General features: G+C 39.5%; 1 non-coding gene across 1 annotated transcript; it reads right to left on the reverse strand.

Moving 5' to 3' along the window:
• Window positions 1-8920: 8920 nt before the first annotated feature.
• On the reverse strand, window positions 8921-9027 carry LOC145637672 (small nucleolar RNA R71). Its single transcript, XR_014114415.1, has one exon. It is a non-coding gene; the product is annotated as a small nucleolar RNA R71 (small nucleolar RNA).
• Window positions 9028-10094: the final 1067 nt, after the last annotated feature.

Genomic DNA, 10094 nt, shown 5'->3' on the forward strand with positions numbered 1-10094 from the left:
TGACGCGGGAAATAATTAGGTTATGGGAAGTGAAAACGCGTTTAGGGATTACGCGGAGAAAACACGGAGCAATCCCGTGTCACGGGATGTGCACCGTGACACAGGAAGACATGTCATGACACGACATTTTCCACCGTGGCACAGTGCAGTATGTCGTGTCACGGTGTAAAAAGTACGCGGAAATTACACGGAATATCTCCGTGTCACGGAATGGGCACCATGACACATGAAATTGCACCGTGACACGGTGCAAAATCCCGTGAAACGATGGATTAAATGTGCATATTTACACAAAAGGGCACCGTGTCAACAAAATAAGCCCCGTGACAGGTCAGCATTTGCCGCGTCGCGGCATTTTAGCTGCTGCGCGGTAATTTTAGTTTTTTACCCGTTTTAAAATAATCATAACTTTTGATTCGTAACTCAGAATAAGGCATATAATATATCATTGGAAATATTATCAAGTCTACTTTCCAACCCAACTAGAATCAGGTCAAAATAATTTGTAGATTTTATTATATGACCGTTTTAGTGGAAGGGTGTCGGTTTTAGGCCGAGTTTAGTGTTTTGCTCATATCTTTTTCATTATAGCTCGGAATTGGGCTTATGATATATGGTTGGAAATATTATTTAAAGGCCTATACAAAATAAATAATTGGATCAAAATTTTATAGCCATAAAATCAGTTTCTCTCGATTTTGCGATGTTGACACGAAAAGTGAAAAATAGGTTATGGTTTAGGGAAATGAGCTAGAAATTGGATTGGTTCATGAAATATATTGGATAGAAAATGGATTTAAGCACTCCAAGGATTAAATACTCAACCCGACCAATAATGGCGGTGAAAGATGTTCATCATCAGGTTTGGTTTTGGGGAGACAGTTTTAGGTGTTTACAGAAGCCCCTACTTTGACTGAGTTTGTAGAAACGTCAGTTTTGAAAACGATAGTCAAAGTAGTCCATAGGGACAGAGAATGATTTAAGACGTTCTACGATCCTAACTCACTCTGTATACGCCGATACCTGCAGAAAAATGTTAGTTCTACAGATAAAAGAGTAAAGGGATAGAATGCTTATCTAACACTAGTGTATCGGTGGCAAATGAGCTTGGTAGCTTCCTATGCTTGAAGGAATCCACCAAATGACGTTCTGTTGAAATACTTTCCATGCCTGAGTAAATTTGACTGACGAGTTTAGTAGCTTTCTATGCTTGAAGAAATCTACCAGATGATACTTTCCATGCTTGAGGAAAGCCGACATATGAATTTGGCGGTTTTCTATGCTTGAAGAAATCCACTAGATAATACTTTCCATGCTTGAGGAAAGTCGACATATGATGAGATTGCAAGTCTCTGTGTATCGAGAACCTTGTGCCGTGAAATGATGGTGGTTCGATTGTCCCCGAACGTGGGCTGTAGTTGGTTCGCTTGTCCCCAAACGTGGGCTGTAGATGGTCCGCTTGTCCCAGGACGTGGGCGGTAAATGGTCCGCTTGTCCCCGGACGTGGGCTGTAGATGGTCCGCTTGTCCCCGGACGTGGGCTGTAGATGGTCCGCTTGTCCCCGGACGTAGACTGTAAATGGTCTGCTTGTCCTCGGATGTGGGCTGTAAATGGTTCGCTTGTCCCCAAACGTGGGCTATAGATGGTCCGCTTGTCCCCGGACGTGGGCTGGTTATAAATGGTCCACTTGTCCCCGGACGTGGGTTGTAAATGGTCCGCTTGTCCCCAGACGTGGGCTGGTTATGAATGGTCTGCTTGTCCCCGGACGTGGGCTGTAAATGGTCTGCTTGTCCGCAGATGTGGGCAGTATATGGTCCGCTTGTCCCCGGACGTGGGCTGTAATTGAGACCTGCAAAATAAAATTTGCTAGGGGACTCGTATAGACTATGATTGACTTGACCAACTTACTTGACTAAGTTTGACTTGACATGACATGACATGACATGTGTATGACTTGTGATTGTGTGTGTCTTGATTGAGTGTGTGCACTGACACAAGCAATTAAAAATGCAAAAGAAAAATTTTTCCGTCATTTTTGTCATGAGTGGAGGGTGCCGAATTTCTCCCGAAAAAGAAAGACGTGAAAAATGAGGTTTTGTTTTTAAACTTCCCCAAAATAAAAGTCATGATAAAAAAGGGAAGAATTTTTGAACTTCCTTTTTGAGTAAGACGAAATGAATCACATGGATTTTCTTCTTGTCATATTGAACTGCTCATCTTGAGTATAATGTATGCATGATGCATGTTCTTAGGCTAGGAGGCTAAGGACAATTACATCATGTGACACGATAGATGAATGAACTTAGGTCATGGATCTAAGCATCATATATGGTGTAAAGAAACGATCTTGAACGTCACATAGGCTTGAAGCTAAGCACGTATATAGATGAAGTGATTATTGCATAATGAATGTTGATTAGGTCAAGGAGCTAAGAACGATATGCTTTGTATGATTACAAATCATTGATATATAAATGTTGCTCAGCACATTATGCGATGCATGAAAAAATGAACATTGCTCAGGTCAGAAAGCTAAGCAAGTATACAATGTTTCTTTTAATGAATGTTGTCTTGAAAGATGATGAAGCATGCACAGTAGGGAAACAAGATTTCACGATAAAGGGTTCCTAAGGGAAAGATGATATGGCTATGTATGTGTGAGTAAAGTGTGTGAATGTGATACTAAGGCTGGCTGCAAAGGTTATGGTGATGGAAATATATGTGTGAAGAGTCAAAGATGATGACTCTTTAGGCTGGGTAAGCTAATGTGATGTGGTGTTAAGCCCCCAAGTCTAGCTCTAAATGGGTAGGGATATAGAGATAAGCATTGGATATTCTTTGACTTGATCACGCATAGAAATGAATATGAATGTGGTCGCACCTCAATGTGAGGTTGCGTACGTATCCGTTAGAAATCAGGCCGAACGTAGCTCTAACCGAACTTTGCACAAGTGTGTGTACACCTCAAAGAAGTCTTTCAAGGGTTGTAAGGTGGTTAAGCTGAAGGTTTAAGGAAGAAAGGGGTAAAAGGCTCAAGACCCGAGAGAAGCCCCCAAGATATGCAATTGTGTATTAGACTTTGCAAGTTTTATTTTTCATATATTTTTTTTGTTTTCAATTTTGCAAGTTTATTTTCATTTTTTCTTCTTTTTTTTTTGTTTTCATTCTTTTGGATCAATGTGGGGAATCTCAGATCATGAGGTCCATCACTCACTTAGCATTCACGTTTCTCAGGCACGGTACCAAGCACTCGATGAGAGACGCAATTTGAGACGTGTTCATATCAAAGACATTGGAACACTTGCCCTTAAACATTATTTTATTGTTGCTTTACTGCCCTTTTTTTTTACTTGCATTTTGAACGTTATACAATTACACATCTTCCAATCCCAGGGTTAAGTAAATGTGGGTTGAAGAAATGAAGGCCAAACGTTAGACGAGGCTCAAAATGGTTGATGAAGAAATGGAATGTGATTGAATGGTTAACAGGGAATGACAGGGTTGCAAAGATGCCTCAAGTCATTGGTGTACCTTGGGTTTAGTTTGGTAATTGATATATTTATTTATTTATTTATTTTTTTAGAATGAGTGAATGCTATAATCGAGATTTAAAGGAAATTTGCTTATTTTATTAATGGAAAAGGTGAACGAAACACATATAAAAATTCAAAATGGGAAACCAATGCTAGACATGAATGGGGGAATGGAGATGAATGATAAAGAAAAAAATCATGAAATCTTGCACAAAGGATCTGTTGTGCGCCTTGTGTTCATTACTTCTTGCCGCCTGGAGGGACAGGAAGTTTGTTTGCATCCACCAAGTCTTGAATGACGTCCTTCAAATTCCAACATTGCTTTGTAGTGTGGCCCCTTCCTTGATGGTATTTGCAATGGGCATTGGGATTCCATTTGGCGCTCCTTACTTCAGGTTTTGGCTCTGGAAATGGCCCAATAGGTGTGATCAAGCCTTGACCGTAAGGGCGATCAAAGGCTGCATCATAAGTCATTCCTAAAGAAGTGCAATTTCTTTTCTTCTTGGGCAATAGAAAAATCAAGAGCTAACACTTTATTGAGATCAACTTGACTTATATTGTTGGTAGTATTTTCGTGCTTAGAAGACGAAGAAGAAGGATGGTCGTTCTTCTTGTTTTTCTAAGTGTTATTATTGATACTGCCAGCAGTCTTTGTTAGATCATCCTCGATATTGATGTCAATGTCATATACAGCTTCAAAAGTGTTCAAAGGAAGAAATTTGAGATGTTGCTTGTACTTGTGAGTCAAATTTTGGATGAAGAGGCGAATCATCTCTTTTTCTTTGGGAGGATATACCAAGAGTGCAGCTGTTTCCCTCCACCTGTTCAGATAAGCAGTGAAGCCTTCATTCTCTTTCTGTTTGAGAATGGAGAGTTCATGTTCAGAAGTTTTACTTTGAATGTTACACTTGTAACGGTTCATGAAACTGTCGGTGACATCTTGCCAAGTCGCAGTAGGAATCTAGGGAATAAAACCATTGTTGGCAAGCATGTTCTAAGGAGAGAGGGAACACCGTAGGGAAGAGTGTTACGTCCAATCCCTTAAGAGCCATGGTTGCAGAGAACGCCTTTAAATGGAATATTGGATTGTCAGTAGGTTTGAACTTTGGAATATCAGCAATGGAGAACTTTTCAGGAAGTCTGTTCTTCACATCCAAAGGAGTGGGAGGCCGTTCCACATAGGTGAAATCCTCAGAAATCCTGCTCATTTGTTCTTTGATCTTGTCCAGTGCAGCCACAGTAACATTGTTTTGCTCTACTGTGTTGACTCTGGTAGTGAGTGCTTGTAACATGTTAGACATTGTCTCAATATATAGACTTGTTAATGTTCTCAATATCTTCCTTAGTGGCCATTGGGACAAACTGAAAGTAGTTTGAAAGTGATGAGTGACGTGGATATGGAAAAGTTCTCTTTAAACGCCTTTTAGGTTTAAGAGGTTGATGTAGTAATGACTCGAGCTGTACCAATCTACCCCTGCTCCTTGACCAAGTGATGTGAAATTAAAAAACCGCACTTAATTGTTTGACACATTGCTCAAGATAGGAAAAAAAAGTCATTTGAAAATAGGTGAGAATAACTCCAATCCACTCATCTTTTATTATGACGGAAACGGGGGTGCATGAACCTGGTATACGATCATAAACGACATGGTGTATGACTCGAGTAAAAAAAATAAAGAAAGTGTGTGGACTATACTTGACTCGTGAGTGACTAAGTGATGTTATAAGACTCGTGGTATGATAGTATGGCTAGACATAAGAACAGTAACCAAAATGACTGACGCGAGGACCAAATTGACACGGAAGACTAAAAAAAAACTGACTGGACTTATTTCCTAGGCACCGTGACACGGCAAACTGTACCGTGTCACGGCACAAGTTGCCATGACGCGGTGACCATTTCCAGTTTTTTTTTTTTTTTTAAGAAATCCACCGTGCCACGGTGGATGCTGACGTGGCACGGGAATACCGCGGCACGGGAATTCCTTTTTTTTTATTTGGCGCTAATTACTATGTGTATACGGTCCATTGGCAATCGTTAGTCATAAAATAATCCACCATAGACAAAGAAAGATCGTTAAGGTTAGGATTAAAACGACTATATATACACACATAAAACACGTAGGCACAATGATGCAAAGAATAATTCGCAACCTAAGTTCAAGTTCTATGTTCAACTATGGTCAGGTTTATTTGGTGTCAATAGGGTACCATGGTTAAGAGTTTGGACGCGTTAGCAAGGCAGCCTCCCTTGAGGGTGTATGCCAACGGGCGGCTCCGCGAGTTTGTGATGAAATCGAACTCAACTCCATGGTTTGGGTGGATTTAATAACTCGGATGAACCCTTATTGCCATGAGCGTTTTTGGGTTGATAGAGCTTAAATCCCCCGGGGCTAAGACGCATGTAGAACACACACGTTTTTTCAGAAAAATCGAAGGAAGTTAACTGTGAGAAGAGAAAACAAGCCACCAGACTGATTTTAGGACTGCCGTGACATGGCAGAGAGCACCGTGCCACGGTGCTGCACACCGTCAGACGGTGTACTGCACTGTGACACGGCAGATTCTGCCGTGGCACGGCAGTTAGAAAATCTGACTGGTGCCCTGTTTTCCTTCGTACGCAATCAAGTTATTCAATTTTTCCTACGGGACAGACCTAAATGCAACGTTAAAACATCTATGCTTATGCAACAATGCCAAGAATCTTTCAAGTCTCATCCACTCATCTTAATTTAATACCGATCACTCAAATCGATAAATAACCAAGAATCCTCTCTAGTGGAGTCGCCAAATTGTAGGCGTCGCTCGAAGTGCGCCTACGTTAAAGCATGTGTGAATATGCTTGGCACTCATAGGAAGTGGGAATTGACATATATGATAAGGGACACGATTAGGGACAAGGAAAGTAGGGAGCCGCCAACAAGTTTTTAAGGAACTTGTAAACCGTTCACGGATCATTATAAGGCAACCACAAAAAGGGACAACGATAGGCAACAACGATTGACCCGTGAAGGTTACACCCCATTCATAATCCATGAGATTACTAACTCCATATGGTTCAGAACCACGAAAGGAGGATCGAGGATGATGGTACGAAGTGAGTCATGGAGTCACATTCGCCCATGGCCTCTACTCGATTCTTATAGTGAAAAGTATTCCTGTTATCTCAAAGGCATGCAAACAAAGATTCAATTTGCTCCAAACTATTATTATGCTAAACAGGTTGAATATTAATGCAACACATAATTCTAAAATATTAATGATCACTTGATTAAACAACAAGATTAAAAAGGATCCTAAACCGATTGTCCAAATTATCTTATTAGGCTTGATTTTCAATTACATATTCCCTTTAAACATGCAATATGGTGATCAATAAATATAATAGAATAACATCAATATTGGAAGCAATTCAACAATAATAGTTTTAGTCAAATCAAATAATAATCCTAATCATGATACTAGCAATAAGAATAATAATAAGAGTAATTACGTGATTAATTACTCACTTTTTGCGTTTTCTTGAATTCTACATTATGAATAAATTGTTAGTAACTTCAATAAAAATATAAATCAAATTGAAATTAAATTAAATTAAAAAGTAGAGTTTTTTTGGTCCAAACCCTCAATTATTTGTACCTTTCACGCCTTGGTTTAAGGACGGAACCTCGGGTTAAGTATGGACTCCTTGGAGCGCTTAGGGGAATTATTATGGAAGAATAAGGAGGCTAGAAATTAGGTTAAAAAGGGAGAAGAGAATGATTTTTAGTGTAAGGTGAGAGAGAATGATTAGTGGTGCCCCGAACTGTAGAGAGGAGGGGGGTATTTATAGGGAATAAGAGTAGGGAACACACGGAACCCTTAAAAAATTGATAAAAATCCTAAAAACCCTACTGTGGCACGGCAGATTCCACCGCGACACGGTAGAACCTACCGTGACATGGGGGAATTGTTGTGTGATGCGGGGGGTTTGCGCGTGAAAAAATAACGTGGATAAAACACGGGAAATACGGAACCCTAAAAAAGGATAAAAACCCTAAAAAAGGTTATCGCTACACGACAGTATCTACCATGTCACGGGGGAAATTAGTGTGACGCGGGACATATTTGACCTACGAGAAGTGACAACGCGTGAAGGGTTTACGCGGAAAAGACACGAGAAAATCCCGTGTCACGGTATGTGTATCTCGACACGGCAAAGAATACCACGACATGGAAATGCCCACCGTGCACAGCAAAGTCCACCGCGGCTCGGTAAAATACACCGTGTCACGGTGGAATAAGCATGCGAAAATGGCGCGGAAAAGCACTGCGTCACGGTAACACGGTACAGACTACCGTGACATGGTACAAAGCCCCGTGCCATGTCACTCTCTCCCGCGACGCGGCAGTTATGCTGTTTGTGCGGTAGTTATAGTTTTTTACTCGTTTTTAAAATCATCATAACTTTTGATCCGTAAATCGGAATAAGGCTTATAATATATCATTGGAAATAATATCAAGTCTAATTTACAACCCAATTAGAATAAGGTCAAAATAAATTGTAAATTTAATGATATGGCCGTTTTAGTGGAAAGGTGTCGGTTTTGGGTCGAGTTAAATGTTTTGCTCATATCTTTTTCGTTATTGCTCGGAATTGGGCTTATGATATATGGTTGGAAAGATTTTTTCAAGGCCTATCCAAAAAAGTAATAATTGGATCAAAATTATATATCCATAAAATCAATTTCTCTCGGTTTTTCGATGTGGACACGAAAAGTGGAAAATAGGTTATGGTTTAGGGAAATGAGCTTGAAGTTGGATTGGTTCATGAAATATATTGGATAGAACATGGATTTAAGCATTCTAAAGATTAAATACTCAACCCGACCAATAATGGCGGTGAAAGGTGTTTATCATCGAGTTTGGTTTTGGGGAGACATTTTTAGGTGTCTACAGGGACATTTTCTCATATTTATTTGTTTAGTATAAATCAAGAATCAGAGATTACTGCACCACCACCACCTCCTGTTCGCAAGCTTAGCAATTATTCTTAGCCATCCCTGACAGATTTTGAACATCTTGCTCCCATACCTAATCTCGAATTCGATGAAGTACAATTCGAGATTAAACCCTAGTTTATTACTATGATTGAAAAGAAGCAATGTAGCGGAGCTAAGGGTGAAGATCCAAATATTCACATTTTGGATTTCTTCCAATTTTTCAACACTATTAGGCAAACTGGGGTTACGCAGGACAAAATCAGGGAGATTCCTTTTCCTTTTTCTTTATGTGGAAAAGCTAAATCATGGTATAATGGATTGAATAGAACTGCCCTTGGTATTACTGACTGGAATACTCTTGCTTTGAATTTCTATAATAAATATTACCCTGCAAAGAGGAAAACTTTGTTTAGGAGTTCGATCCTAAATTTTGCCGAAGAAACTGATGAAAGTTTATATGAAGCTTGATACAGATTTAAGGATTTGCAGAGAGAATGCCTCCATCATGGGCTAGCACAGTGGCAGATAATCCAAGCTTTTAACAATGGGCTTGGATATAATTCGAGAATGGTTTTGGACTCTGCAGCTAACGGGAGATTTATGAATTTGGATGTGAAAATATCGGGCAATGTTGTAGAAGAGATGGCTATTCACAATTCCCTATATGGGAATCAAAGAGGAATTGCAAACAAGGGAAAACACTAAGTTGATTTTATATCCTTTTTGCAAGAACAATTGACCTCTATTAGCCAAAAACTAGACAATATTAATAATTCTAATTCATCTTACGTTGCTAATGTTTCTGCTATTGATACTAACTCTGCAATATTTTGTGAAAATTGTTGTCTTATAGGTCATTGGGCACAGGACTGTAGGAGTTCATTTGAGAAGATTAATGCTTTTCAAACCTATAAGCAAATTAGTCCATACTCTAACACCTACAATGTAGGGTTGAAAAATAACCAAAATATGTCGTACAATAGTATGAATTTGTTTGACCCTCCACCATAGTTACAACAACCACATAAGAGGTACTACCAACCTCCACATCAGAGATCACAATGGGTTGTTACTCCTCATCTGATTCTAGCCTATTAGAAATCAAAACGATGTTAGCCAATATGCAGAAGAAGATGAAGAGTAGAGATGCACCAATTGACTCATTAATAGCACATATAAAACGATAGATACTCAGATTGCGCAACTTTCCTCTACTCTACAAAATCCCCAGTAAGGAGCCCTACCATCACAGCCAGTACAAACAACAAAATACGCAAATGCAATTATCTTGAGGAGTGGTTCACACTATGATGGGTTCGATGCCCAAATATGATGAACTTGTTACAACAAAAATTGCTAATCTTGATTCTGTTAAACCAAACAATGTTGTTACCAGCCCTGCAGGGTAAATTAACGATTCTAATAATTCTTTGTAGAGTAAACCTCAGGATAAGAGTGGAGATGTGTAGGCTCTTGCTATCAAACTTCCATTCCCTAATAGACATTTAAAGAGTAAGTTGGATAAGCAATTTGGTAAGTTTCTAAAGGTTGTCAAAAATTTGCAGGTAACATCCTTTCA

This window comes from Chenopodium album, chromosome 6 (assembly GCF_948465745.1).
Source record: "Chenopodium album chromosome 6, dcCheAlbu1.1, whole genome shotgun sequence".
NCBI classification, from domain to species: Eukaryota; Viridiplantae; Streptophyta; class Magnoliopsida; order Caryophyllales; family Amaranthaceae; genus Chenopodium; species Chenopodium album.